Below are 14,359 nucleotides of genomic sequence, written 5' to 3' on the forward strand. Positions count from 1 at the left end.
GTCGCTCCCTTCCATGTCCACGCCTTAATGTTGTGCCAATATCGCCGTCCACCACCACCACCACCACCAACCAACCACGCGCACGCGATACGCTCGGGCACGGCTGCGAAAGCCGAGTATGCACGATCGTCTATGACGCAGCGATGCACGGCAGCTGCCCGATAGCATCGCGTCCTTCATGAGAAGCAGCGTTAGGGGCGACTCGCGAAAAGCGCTCATCGGCAGTCGTAGCACGCGGCCAGTTTAACGCGTGCAACCGAGGCCCCCATTCAGGGCCGCGGGCAATAAAACAATGCGCTCCCCCGACGTCCCGCTTGTGCGAGGATCGGTGGCGTTCAGTGCAATTACGCACGGACTGGACCCTTACGATTATCTCCTCCTCGCTTCCAAGTTTTTGTAATAAAGCACGAGCATGTGCGTTCATCCCGAATCGTAAAGAGAGGGCCCTTGCCAGAAAGACCAAATCGAATCTGGCCACGGAGGGCACTGCCCAATTATGGGAACTCCTCTACTCTCTCCATAACTGCCCTGTTGCTGATGGGAGAGTTGAGGCGGTGTGGAGTGTTTGCTGACACACACTCACACATAAGCTCTCCATACACATGCGCGCGCGCTCCAGTGAGTGGGCTCAAAGGGGAAGCATTGGCCAACAAACACCCGCAGTCTGGCCCTGGCCGGTGGTTGTAGGCCGTGATGGAATTCTCCGAATGCCTCCGTAATGACTTGCACGTAGACTCCAGCCGCAGCGGGCAGTTGCCACCGTTGACAGCGCCGTGCGAAGCGGCAAACAGGAGTGGCGGAGGTGGCGGCTGCCAGCACCGCGTGTCACATTCCCCATGGCAGTGCCAGCTGGCTCGGGAGGTTCACCCGTCCCGCAGGTTTCTCCTCCAGCTTTGCTCGAGCTCAACATCGCCGCCTGCCACTGCCTCGCGAGGAGGTGATAACCGGGTTGAACGCTTGACTCACGATCGGGAGAGCTGTGAGGTCGAGGGTCGACTCGGAAATTGTGAATTTGTTTTTGTCTCAGTCGGCTCTTGGCTGCTGACAATTAAAGGTTTCAAGTTTCAACTTGAACGGTTTCAAGTTTTTGCTTACCTGACCAAATTACACTGCACGCGCTCCATCTCGCCGGATCTTGTAGGATCTCGGAAACTAAGCAGCATGCGACCTGGTCAGTACTTGGATGGGCAACCACCAGGGCTTGCCAGGTGTCACAGGCGTGTGTGTGTGTATACGAGGTGTGGTCAGGAAATATCAATGTTGGATGTCACCTCTTTGTACGCGCCCTGGGGGTTTCTCCAAGTTCTCCGGTTGTGACCCACGTTCAGCCAACCACTCATTCATGGGATTGGCCAATTATCACAAATACAATATCACCCTCCTGTCTCGAGACTCAGTACGGCTTTCATGGGTTTATACTTGCCACGGTTAATTGCCAATCATCCGTTCCGTGTTTAAACGAAGGACCGCTAATTGACGTGGTTGAAGGTCGCTTGGTTTCAGCGCTGGTGCAAAGAGATTAGCAAGAGGCGGGCAGGGGTTTAATTAATCACACGCAGCGTAGTTCATTAAGAGACCCCCGTGTGCGCCAGCGGTAATGAGACGTGGCTCACCAAGGTTCCGTTCACAGGTGACTTTGAAGGAGCCACGTGGGTTAAATATCGCATGTATTAACAACAACCATCCATGCTTTTTTTTTTAACTCGGAGGGCTTCACAGAGTCGCAATACTATTTTAAGAGGGTGCTACATGGGGATGTTTGTCCAATCTCATGAATGAGTTGTTTGACTTGTCGGTTGAATGCAGATAACCTGGAAATCTCACGCGTACCAGATGGTTACATTCAGCACTGTCATCTCCTGACCACCCCTGTCATCCCCACACCTACAAGAGCTGGCAAGCCCAGTTGGTTGCCAATTAAAGTACTAACCAGAGCGGACAGATGCATTAAATAATCCATTACTCGATTTCTATCTTCTCGCCCTCTCTACCGCAGCCCAAGCCTACGACACCCTGGGCATTCCCATGCGGTCTCTCGTACACACGGACTAACCAGGCCCAACGCTGCTCAGTATCTGAGTTCTGATGAGATGAGGGCACATTCGGGGTGATGATTGGTCATTTGGCGAGTGAAGACACTCCAACATCGCGGCGGCTCGCGTGGTCTCCACGCCTCGGGCTGCCCGACACAAGTTTTACATTTCTTTGATGAGAAAACACATTTTGAAAGTTACGGTAAAACTTGTCGCCAGTTGCATTGCGGTGTTACGATATAACGGGCACACACATGCAGGTTTTTTTTATTAGAGTCGTTTCAACTTGTGTTGCGCTTCGGGCAGCTTAGAACGCACGGCCAGTGGATAGGCATCCATCCACATGATTAAGAGAAGAGCTGCGATTTTGGAATTGGCTTTCCTAGAATACGGGAGGATGGGGCTTAACTCATCACCGCTGGTATCTCTGGGCCACAAGCTGACGAGCCGCGTGCGTGAGATGCGTGGTGGGCGGCAGAGCACGAAGGGCGGTGGGTGGGGGGGGCTGTCGTGACGCGGAAAGCCAGGATCCCTTTCTTCTCTCAACTGGGAGCGAATATTCTACAGTCAACGGAGTGAATCAACAAATCCCATGCGTAAGCGGCGTGCCAAATCACCCCAGTGACAGCCGGAATAAAGACTTCATATAAACGAGTCAGGCTTTATAAGGAGCACAGGCTGTGTTCTGTGCCACGCTCCTTGGGGCGATGGTGGGAGAAGTGTCCTCTGCTCTGGGGGTGGCTCCTGTATGGTTCGTTCTTCACTCAGTGCCGCGTGGGGTCGGGCACTATCACTGCCACCACTCTCCGTGCTGGGGGGCCGTGATTATATCATTGATTTTTTAAAATATTTTACCAGGCGAGGACACGTTGAGAATTATGTGGTGGCTATGCACGTGGCCTGTGATCGAGCGCTGTGGAGGCAGCGAGTGTTGGTGGATCACAGACACACATGTTGTGAAACTTCCCCCGGGCATACCATGGCTCACCAAAAGAAGGCAGTACAGCAAAAGTGTGGACCTCGCAGATTCCGTATGTATGGGATATAGTGTTTCCCCCTCGTACGCGTGGGTTTTCTCCAGGTACTCCGGTTTTCTTCCATATGCAAACACTCGTTATTTGACCAATAACACCTTCATACACTGAGGACCGCAGAGCTTGGGTAATTGTTGGCGCCGGCTGCTTTCCCACTCGTCTCTGGTTCCTCCTCGCACCTCTGCGTCGTTCTCATCGAGGGAGAGCCAACACTGTATGCGATACAAGTTGGAATTATTATTTTTCAGTTTTCAAGGGTTATGTTGGTCGTCAGCACGTGGCAATTGGAGGGATGTGATGGCGAGATTGATTGACTTTATTTTAACAGGTGAGAGCTCATTGAGAATTATTTTGAAAAGGGCGACCTGGGTCAACCAGTGGAAATCGATGCGGTACAAATCGGGCCTGACAAACGCAGCCGACACAAGTTCCAAGAAAAGCGCTCCGTTCATACGTCTCGAGGTCTGGTGGAGACGGCACAGACGCTAATTGTGGCAGGGACGACGGACGAACGAGCAATACTCCCGATCTGGTTTTAATTCTAGAGGCACCCTCATCAGGTTCGCCGACTCGCTCCCAACCAATTACACGAGAGCCACCTTCGCCTCATTTGTGGTGATTGCCCGGGCCCTGTCTGGGCCGCGCCCTGGCCACGCGTCCGCAGCCTCCGCCGCCGCCGGCTGCACGCGGCGCAGCACCACCCGTCACCGCCGGCGACGGCGGTCACGTGGGGCAAAGCGGCTGCCAGTCTGACGGGGCCGATAATGGGGGCCCTCTGTTGTCTCGTTCTGTAAATATCTCGCGACATTGACTCCTGTCCTTGCTGCTCCGGATCTTAGCTCCTGAGTCCCAGGAGCTCCGAGCGGAGGCATGCGGAGGAAGGTTTAAGGGCTTAGATTGAGGGTGGTTTCGGGTGGAGTGGTGGTGGTGGTGCTGGTTAAGAAGCCCGATTGTGATGCATCTTCCTCCTCTGGAAAAATGAAGGCAAGAGAAAGACAAAAACGGATGTGGTGGAAAAATGACATCAAGGAGTGGACCCGTTTCAGAACGGGAAATATCACGAGAGTGCAGAGAGGAAGTCCTGCCTACACTGACCGTTGACCTCCAAACCGAGTTGACACCGATGGATGGATGGATGGTGGTGTTTTTCAGGGTACAGAGTGGTGGTGCAGTGATCAGCGATTTGTGCTGTGGATCCAGAGTTAGATTCCTTGCCACGACGAACACCAGCGGCGAGCTGTATCTGATCTAGTTCAAGATACCCCCTTCACCAGCGTGGTCAAGTACGGTCAAACAACCCCGACGACCCACACTTTTGGGAGCCTCCCATCCAGCATTGATACAGGGCTCTAAATACATGCATTGTGGTAAAGCGTGGTGGGGGTTGGGGGCGGTGGGGGCGAGCGGGTGGGGGGTGGCTGTTGCGTGAGCCAGGTCCAAGTGGCTCCATGTCTCAAATAGAAATGCGATGACGCAAAGTGATGGGTGCGAGTGGTGAGTTGGGGGGGGAGATTGGGACTCGACCATTGAAGAGAAACAGCACTGAGTGAGATTCACTCTCAAAGAATTCAGTGGCAGAGACGCGATCTGGCATCCACACTCACAGGCGGTTAGGGCCCTGTTGTCCCACGCGGTCAGCTGTCTGGCCGTGGTGATGATTTTATTCGCGGTGTAACCGCGCGACTTAGTCGTCGATTAACGTCGATTCTCGAAGCAAATTTTCAGTCATTTATGTTGTGCTCTCAATCTTATTGTCTCATTCTTTTCCTCAATTTTTTTTTTACAGAGTTCCGTGTGGTTTGTTTTGGTATTTTCATTCTTTTTCATAACTCTCTGCTCTTCTACAAATTTCTCTGCCTCTTTACTCTGCACCCCAACTATGAGTGCGCTGTCAATGATAGTGTTGGTTGTTTAATTATTTATAGTGACGATATCCAGTTAATCATTTTGCTTGTTTATGCATTTTAATCAGTTGCTTAGTTGCTTAGAACCAGTCCGAATTCCTTTCCCTCCTAAACTGCTGGCCGCTTGACATGCTTTTGGGCCTGTGCTCAGCAATAGATGCAAATTCCCTAATGTACAAAATAACCGAGATTTTTCTGTCTGAAGCATTTCGGTGTTTTTTTTTGCCAGTGCATCGCACCGGCATGTGAATGCTGCCTGGGCTGAAATTTACGAGGACAGAGACTGACAATCTTGGGTTGAGCCCAGAGAATACAGACTGCAGTGCTGAGTGCCACCCCCTCGTAGACGGCGTGGTGGGGTTTCTCCGGTGTCATACCACACAAAGGCCAACGCTCGATTATAAAAATAAAAAATCTTTCCAAACAAGTCCAAAAATGCAGCAGCATCACCCACCTGAAAAAAAGTGTCTTTGAAACTCCGCGAGGCTCTACGTGACGAATAATTGGAATTGTTATTTGCTAGCACCGTGGAGAAAAAAAAACCCCCATCTTCACTGACAAACATCACAGGGAGAATATTTGGACGCAGAACCAGACGGGGATTGAAACCCTACCCGAAAAACGTTGCCGGCATTGTGCATCTGCGTGGCTTATCAGCAGTGGGGGGGGGGGGGGGGATGCGATTGACCTTTGCAGCCATCACGTCCCACATTCCTCCTGTGTTTGGGTTTGGACTTTGCGAACAAACAAACATCGCTCAGAGAGGAGCTTGCGACTGCAGCCGCGTGGAGTCAATTCTGGATAGGGGCAAGCGCGCACCGTCGGCATTCGCGACAGATGAGGCAACCTTAATAGCAGCCATCACAGTCGAGCCATTGATTCCCTGCTGCTCAAGTGAATATCGTGGGGGTGTTCATCTAGAGTTTACAGCCCTGAGCCGGTAGTGGAAATTCCACATTTATATTGCAGGGATTAATTTATCCACAGCAAAACTGCTGTTGGCTTCCCCAAACACTGCCGTGCACCTTGTATATCAACGCTGTGTATACGTGTGCGCTACGTGTGTTGCCTTACGGTGCTACACAATACACAGCCGTTATGACTCATCACCCCACCAGCCCCCCCACAGCGATTCGATGACACGGTACATTATTTGGTCTCGTTTCTACTGTCGCGTTCGTGTGGTTTCTTGTCCACTCCCGTTCGTTCGGTCTCACTAAGCCACCGTCGGTCGCTCTCCACCAGCGGTGCTGAACCTGCGGTGAGTGCACGCACGCCCTGGGGGTGCGAGATGCCCTTTCTGGGGGTGCGAGACGTGGGCAGATTTTTTTAGCAGGTAAATCATCGAAACGCAAAATTAAGCACTTGCACGTTAAGTACAACTTACTTTGTTTCATCAAACCTATGTATTTATCAACAGTATGAAATGTTTAAGGGTTGAGAACCAAAGGGGTGCAAGGCTGCAATAAAGGTTAATAAAATAGGTTTAAATTTTGTTTTTAACACGCTTTAATGAAATGTACTGTCCGAGCTGCCCCATCCCCTACCCCCTTCCCCAATCGCCCCTCCCCTTCTTCCACATCCCCCGCCCCTCGGCGTGGCTCCCCGTGGCTTGCCGTAACGTAAGAGACCGTGGTGATTTACAGCCAACGTGAGTTGAGCGTCGACAAATAGAGCCATAAAAAATATTTACAAAAATATGTTTTGGATTTTTTTATGATAGGATATTGTGTTGTCATCAGTATGATATACCTATACGAAGTTAGCAGTCGATAGCACATTGGGAAGTGGGTAAAAATTGAGTTGCAAGATTTCTTTTTTGAGGATGCAACAGACGGAGTGAGTTAAATAAAAGCGTGGAATAATAATAAAAACAACTTCTCTAAACGAATCGATGTGTCGTTTACACGCGTACAATATATGCTTGCCTTTCATCCAGCAGTGGATAGACCTCGATGGAATTTCCGGAGAGTAATGAGGCTAAGATGTATTGCCGAAATAAAGGACGAGCTCTAAAGCAACAAGCTGTTAAATCATCCATTTAATGCCAACGTAATGCACAAGAGTACAACATTGTATCAATATATCCCACAAATAAACGTATGAAAACATATAACGTCAATAAGAATATAACGATAGGAATAATAATGTTTAGCCCCCGGATATATGAGCAACATTTACCAACTTATAATCATAAGAACTTGATAATGTACAGATTTTTTTACTCCACTTGTGGATGAAGATCCACTTACTTAAGCACTGCCAGTGACAGGGGTTGTTTGACCATACTTCACCAAGCTGCTCAGTTGGGGTTTGCGAAGTAAGCTGCCCAGGATCGGTTCAGATATCACTCGTCACTGATGTTATCCGTGTCTGGGAGTCAAACTCGAGACACCGGGCTTATGGCGCAGCGTGCTGAACACTCTGCTACCACTCCAACAACACAAGAACTGCTTTGCTGGACTCAACCTATGACTGAATCACCCGCAATGCGTCCGACCTCATCACATCTGGGAAGCTAAGCAGGCTTGATCCTGGATAGTGCTTGGATGAGCAACCGCCATGCATTAAATATATATTATAAGCTGATGCTGGGCTACCTCGTGGGTCTTACACTCCATCGTACTGTACTATGCTCCTGTGATACACTCGCTGCCTTCACCAACCCAACACTGACCAGAGTGGAGAGGTAATGGAATAATTCGTACACTTTGGTTCTTTCGGTAAAGTCACGTAGGTGAACATTTTTAATAAATAAGTAAACTCACGACGTTTCGGGCGCAACACAAGCGCCCGTGATCAGGTGGGACACAATAGTTAGAAACAGCTGCTGAACTGGGCAAGAAATCTGCAGTGAAACAAGACGCTATATATATTGTTTCACCTACGTGACTTTACCGAAAGAACCAAAGAGTATGGATTCTTGCAGTCACAAAAACTTCAAATCTAGAATAATTCGTACAATTGGTGTTCGCACCATTCGTGTTGGGGTAGGCCCTCAACCAGCAGTGGATAGACAGAAAGCCTCACACATGGACATGAGACTGGTAGACCAGTCGTGTGCGCTGACCTTGCAGCATGAATGACTCATTTCACCTGACAAAATTGTCAATGTATTTCAAGCACAGAGGGGTGGCGTTAATAAAGGCGGTTTGCGAGCGCTAATATCAGGCACATGCCCAAGTCAAGAGCTATTGTTTTATTAAGCCGAAGCTCCCTTGAGCTACATTATGGAATTCTGAATGTGCTTTTTATACTTGCTTAAAAATTAAGGCTTGTGTTACGTGCTTTAAAGTCTGTTTAAGGTTACGCGTCAATGTGGAATGTAAATTACGAATGGTCTAAAATTTGCTCTTGCGAATGGTGTCACAGACTCTTTCATGTCCACTTTACACCTAGTTTTTTTCTCTCGCAAAATGTGCGGTGACGCATTGGTTAATTGTTTAGCACATTATGCTAGGAACCTGGCGACATGAGGTAAATTTCTGGCCATGGCAAACATCTGTTTTGAGTAATATCTGAATACGTTATGCTCCCGCCCATTCACCAACCTGCATTAACCAACGGGAAGTACGGTCAAACAAAGCTGTGGTCAGCGTAATTGGTGCTTGACTCGCAATCGGAAGATTGTGAATTGTAATCCCAATCGGGAGTTGAACAAGTCCATCATCTTAATCATCATCATCATCATCTCACTGGGCCGATTAAATAAGTACCACTTTGCTGGAAAGTCTCTTCGTTAGAGAGTGATCGCCCGATGGAGATATTGCCCTCCAATGCTATAGGAATGTGGAATTTCCACCAATGTCTCAGGGCCACCAGCGGAGTTGAGCATTGGCCCACCCTAATCTGGGCAAGGAGACACTTGCACTTAGAGAAATGTAAACAACTCAACGGGCAGAAGCAGGCTTCACACAACGCGCTCCCCACGTGAAAATAAGCAAACAAGGGATAATGCGCGCGCTGAAAAGGTGTCTTAAACGCAACACACGACACCAGTTCCAGCGTGCTGTGCATGTCTGGATGATATCGCCATTCCAGCGCACGGATCATCAGCCATGGTCAATCCATGACTGGATGGAGGCCTCCCCAAGTCGTCGCTACCTCCCACGATCCCATGATGCAACGTTCCACCTCGCACCTGCACGAGAACCGATCACATCGCTCCATCTCCTGAGCGAGCGTCTCTCTAAAACCCGTTCCTTTCGTTGGATTTCATTCCGTTGTTATTCTTGACTATCGGCCATCGCCTCTTCTAGAGAGGTGTCCTGCCCAAGACCGCTGCTCACTTTTCTTAACAATTAGAATCATGTAAACAATCTGTGTTTTTCTAATCCACGTGTTCCTATTTCTGTCTTTCAGTATAATTCCAAGCGTGCATCGCTCCACGCGTCTTAGCACCCTTCCCAGTTTTTGTTCCATTTTCTGCCTTAACGGCCGTGTGCTTTTGAAGCATGCGGTACAGCAGCGGGTAAAGTACGCATTGGTGGGTGCCCTGCTGTGGACACTCTTGCAATCGAGAGATGTTTCACCTCCATGGATTTTAAAGATGAAATATCTAATAATAATAACAACGACAACATTGATCATTGGTTTTTTACCCTTCTATCTGGCAACAAAACTGACACCTTTTTTACAAGGAGTCATGTTCGTATAGACCACCATACCTGCAGCCATAATGCAAACAACAAACATAACTCTGATAATATATGCACTGTCCTTAAAGTTGAGATAGAAGGGTAAAACAACAATTATCATATTTTTTACTGGCAAATGAGGTTCCAATGGTGAACGACAACGTTCTTCTATTTAAAATTTTATGCAACCGGGACCCCCCCACACCCCCTCCAAAGGCAGCTGTATAACGGTTTTATCATTATTAGCACTCATCGGCTCAGTACAAACACACACCGATAGTGCATGAGAGGGCAAGAGGGCAGGGCCCTGGATCGTCACGAGGGGCACTCGACCCTGCGGAGCCAGTTTGCCTGCAGCTGGAATGCAACCGCCCCAACCCCCACCACTCGAGCGACTACTGAAGTAGATTTACTAGGGGACAAGTACGTTCCCGAAACGCGCCGTCTTTCTCGACAGTGCCCTATATAGCACCGTGCCATGAACAGCATGTGCGTGTGTGTGTGCGGGTACGTGGTGCTGGCCACCCACCCCCTCGTGTGCCGTGCCGGCCTTCATAGGTGCTCGCGAACAGCACTTGCCCCAACAGTCTGTTACAGGCTATACGGGGGTCTTTGTCTTTGGGGGGCCACCGTGGAGGGGGAGATTCTGTGGGGTCTGCTCTTTTGAAAGAATATAAACAAACTTCTCCGTGGGTTTCTCGTGGAGATTAATTGCAATGTGCTAATCGTGTCTGTTAGCTATTCAAACAGATTTACTGAATCTCCGAGCTATTTCTCAGGGGAGTTTAACATTTGGACTTTGGGCCACTTCCTTCGTGAGCATTGTACTCGGTCAATATGCTTATTTTAGTCTAGCTTTGGTTAATTTACAGCCCTTGGTCATGTCACTGCTGGATGAAGGCCTCCCCACGCCGTGTAAATCATGCGGGGGGGGGGGGTATTTTGACTGTAATCTAAATATGTAAAAAAATGTGAACATGCACAAATAACGGAGAGCTGTATGTTTATAATTACTGTAGACTGAAAACAGAAAGAGGAAATTATTGGTTATAGAACATACATAAGTCAAATATATCTTATGACTCTTAAGAAAATAACTTTAGAACACGACTCTATAAAGGATGCATGGTCTGTGGTCGAGACTAACAACGGAATTGCAGCCAAAGTAAGGGGCACGCCCAAGAGGTTGTCCACCTGTACAGATCGACCTCATGTGCAGGTGCTGTATGGAATAACACATCATCACATGACCGTGAGACATCGCGACCAGTGTAGGGAGGCCTTCATCGTGGCTCATGAGGATCACGATGATGATGTATGTGCCACATCTGTTTACAGAGCGTTGCTCTTTCAGCAGACATACACATGCGGGGCGGGAGAAGCGGTGGCGAGATTGCTGCCCAGCTAACGCTCATTTCACAGACTCCTTGAAGGAGCTGACACGCTCTCTCTCAGCCCCCCAAAGAGTTCCCCCCAACAGCTGTGGATATGATTATTTTGCAGCCCAGGGAAGCCAAGGTCAGCTCTTTCCTTCAGCCCATGCGTGTTCTGGGTCCACGCCCGCACAGCAGTTCACGGGCCCTCTCACGAAAAGCCTCCAAAATGTCATGGTCTGGCCCGGACAGTCCCCGCGGTTTTAAGAAAGTCTGTCCTCCTCGTGTCTCGAAGCTTTAATGGAAATCGAGATTTTGTCCCAGTTAAGAATTGGTTTGCCTCATGCAAAGGCAAAGACTCCCCCCCATACAGCCTACACGGGCTGTTGGGGAAAGTTCTGTTAGCGAGCCTCCAATGAAGGCTGGAACTGCGCACGAGGAGTGGTGTGGCCAGGCATATAATATCCGGTTACCAAATTAATTATTTTGTCAACCCATTATTATTATTGATATTATGTTAAAGCATCTGGTGCCACTAACGTTCAGCCACATCAGGTGGTACACTGGTACTCGCAAGAGGAATGCATAGTCTGTGGCTGATTGTGTATCATCCATTACCTAATGCAGAGCTTCATTGAGTACATGTCAAGGTTTTAGGACCCAAAATGAAAACCTTGCGCATGCAGCAACTGTGCATGCATACATCACATCTACACTCTTTGTCAATTCACGCCTGGACGAGAGGCCTCCAGGCGCCGCATGGATTAGCTGTTTGACCATACTTCACCACGCTGGCAAGTTGCGGGTTGGTGAAAGCAGAGGGCATTATTCATGTTGCTGCACTTCAGGCCACGCGCGGCGTGGTAACGTGAACCCACGTGGTGTTGATTTTGGGGGGGATACGGCGCCACGTGCTGACCTGGGGTTTGCATTTTTATTCAGAGAGGGCGGCAGTCGGCAAACTGGAAATGTGACGACAAACGGAGCACCTTCATCTCTCGATATACACCCGTCCCTTACCCAGGAAACCAATCCCTGCTGCTGTTTTGCATAAATAATGTTTTGCATAAATAATGTTTTGCATAAATAAATAATGTCCACGCTCAATTATTCATGACATGTCTCGGCCCAGCGTGTTTTGGGGGTGGGGTATATGAGCAGTGGTGATGCTAAACGTGAGCAAACTAGGACAAATAATGTATACACGAAATATCAGCTCGAATTGAATTAATATCCAAATAAACATAATTAAATAAAACAATCAAAGCCGATTAATCTCTAATCTCGATATTGTCTGCTGTTGTTTTCATCATATCTTAGAGACCAGAGTTGCCTACATCTCCCTTATTTCATTATATCTCTCTCATCTCATTATGCCTCTATTTTCCGTCCACATTTATCTCATCTCATTCCTTCTTTATCTCTTGTCATCTCACGAGGTTATTGCCCTGCGTGCATAGTGGTCACCCACTCAAACGCTGGTCCAGGCTCTCACCTGACTCGCTAAATTATTGGTTACTTGATCCGAGGCACGGCTACATTAATGGACCGAATATGACTTACCATACAACCTTAGTAACACAGCCATAGGTAACTTTTTTCAAGAACAGACTGAGCGTGGCACTAAAGTGAAAAACATCAATTTAAAGCTTTCGTGACTGCAGGGATTCATCTTCTTGGTTCTTTCGGTAAAGTCACGTAGAAGGGAAGTAATAAAATAATAAAAATAAAACATAATAAAATAATTCTCACGACGTTTCGGCCACAACGCAAGCAGCCGTCCTCAGGTAAAGACCAGGTCTGTCGGGGAGACAGCGTCTGAATGTCTCCCCGACAGACCTGGTCTGTCGGGGCCGAAACGTCGTGAGAATTATTTTATTGTTCTATTTTTCTTATTTTGTTACTTCCCTTCTACGTGACTTTACCGAAAGAACCAAGAAGATGAAAAACATCATTTTGATATATTCACAATTAAGGTGCTTGTAGTGAGGGATAATTATTGTTTGCGGGCCTTGTAAAAGTGCTGCTACACACGTGGTCTGTGTGCCGCAGGCTTTGTGATATGTAAGTCGAACCCGGTCCAGAGTTTACTCATATGATGCTTGACAATATTGGTCTGGAAAGCCCATCGGTTGGAGTTAATTTGTGTTGTATATTTGTAGGCTCAGCACGGAGTTGTAATTATATCTGATTTTATCCACAAAGATCCACGGTAACCGCGTAGGTTTCAGCAGAAACGAAGTCGCGGGTCACGCTCTGAGCCGAGGAAGACCAGGAGGAGACTGCGTGAGATTATGGGCTTGGCTTTTTGAAGTTTGCAATTAACATACTCATTGTAGCGGGAAAGTGAGTGGTGAACAGGTGCGTAAAACACGAAGTCATGTTACTTTATGTAACTTGCAGACGCTTCGATGTTAATCGGGCCAATTCATACCTGTCAACCCATACGGTTTAGCCCGTATTCTTGTACAGGGAAATTGAGTTATAAGGTCTATACGGCGTACAACCGTTTCAATACGGGCAAAAAAAATGTGTGTATGTGTTTGTATTTCTCCCTTGGGATGGCACTTTATAGGATGAACTTTGAGATTTGGAAGGGCACGGGGTGACCACTAAGGTCTGAATTGTTCTGTAATGAGGTAGGCACTGATAAGGTGTTGACAGGTATGCAAATGGCACACTAATTTGGGGAACGGAGAAGGCAACTTGAGTGTTGTCTCTGTAACAAGGCAGTGGCAGTAAAAAAATGCGCTCAATCTCGCCCAGCCCACCTCGTTTAAAATCTCTGCGCGCGCGCTCTCTGATTGGCCGTTGCTAGGGCACGTCCTCGCGCGGGGGTGGGGGCGTTTGGGCTCGGGGGGGCGGGGGGGTCTCTGAGTCTGGGGGCGGGGGGGGGATCTCTGAGTCTGGGGGCGGGGGGGGTCTCTGAGTCTGGGGGCGGGGGGGGTCTCTGAGTCTGGGGGCGGGGGGGGGTCTCTGAGTCTGGGGGCGGGGGGGGGTCTCTGAGTCTGGGGGCGGGGGGGGGTCTCTGAGTCTGGGGCGGGGGGGGGTCTCTGAGTCTGGGGGCGGGGGGGGGGTCTCTGAGTCTGGGGCGGGGGGGGGGTCTCTGAGTCTGGGGGCGGGGGGGTCTCTGAGTCTGGGGGCGGGGGGATCTCTGAGTCTGGGGGCGGGGGGGTCTCTGAGTCTGAGGGCGGGGGGGGGGTCTCTGAGTCTGGGGGCCAGGGGGGGTCTCTGAGTCTGGGGGCGGGGGGGGTCTCTGAGTCTGGGGGCGGGGGGGGGGTCTCTGAGTCTGGGGGCGGGGGGGGGGGTCTCTGAGTCTGGGGGCCGGGGGGGGTCTCTGAGTCTGGGGGCCAGGGGGGGTCTCTGAGTCTGGGGGCG

This window comes from Lampetra planeri, chromosome 30 (genome assembly GCF_965212315.1).
Source record: "Lampetra planeri chromosome 30, kcLamPlan1.2.h2, whole genome shotgun sequence".
NCBI classification, from domain to species: Eukaryota; Metazoa; Chordata; class Hyperoartia; order Petromyzontiformes; family Petromyzontidae; genus Lampetra; species Lampetra planeri.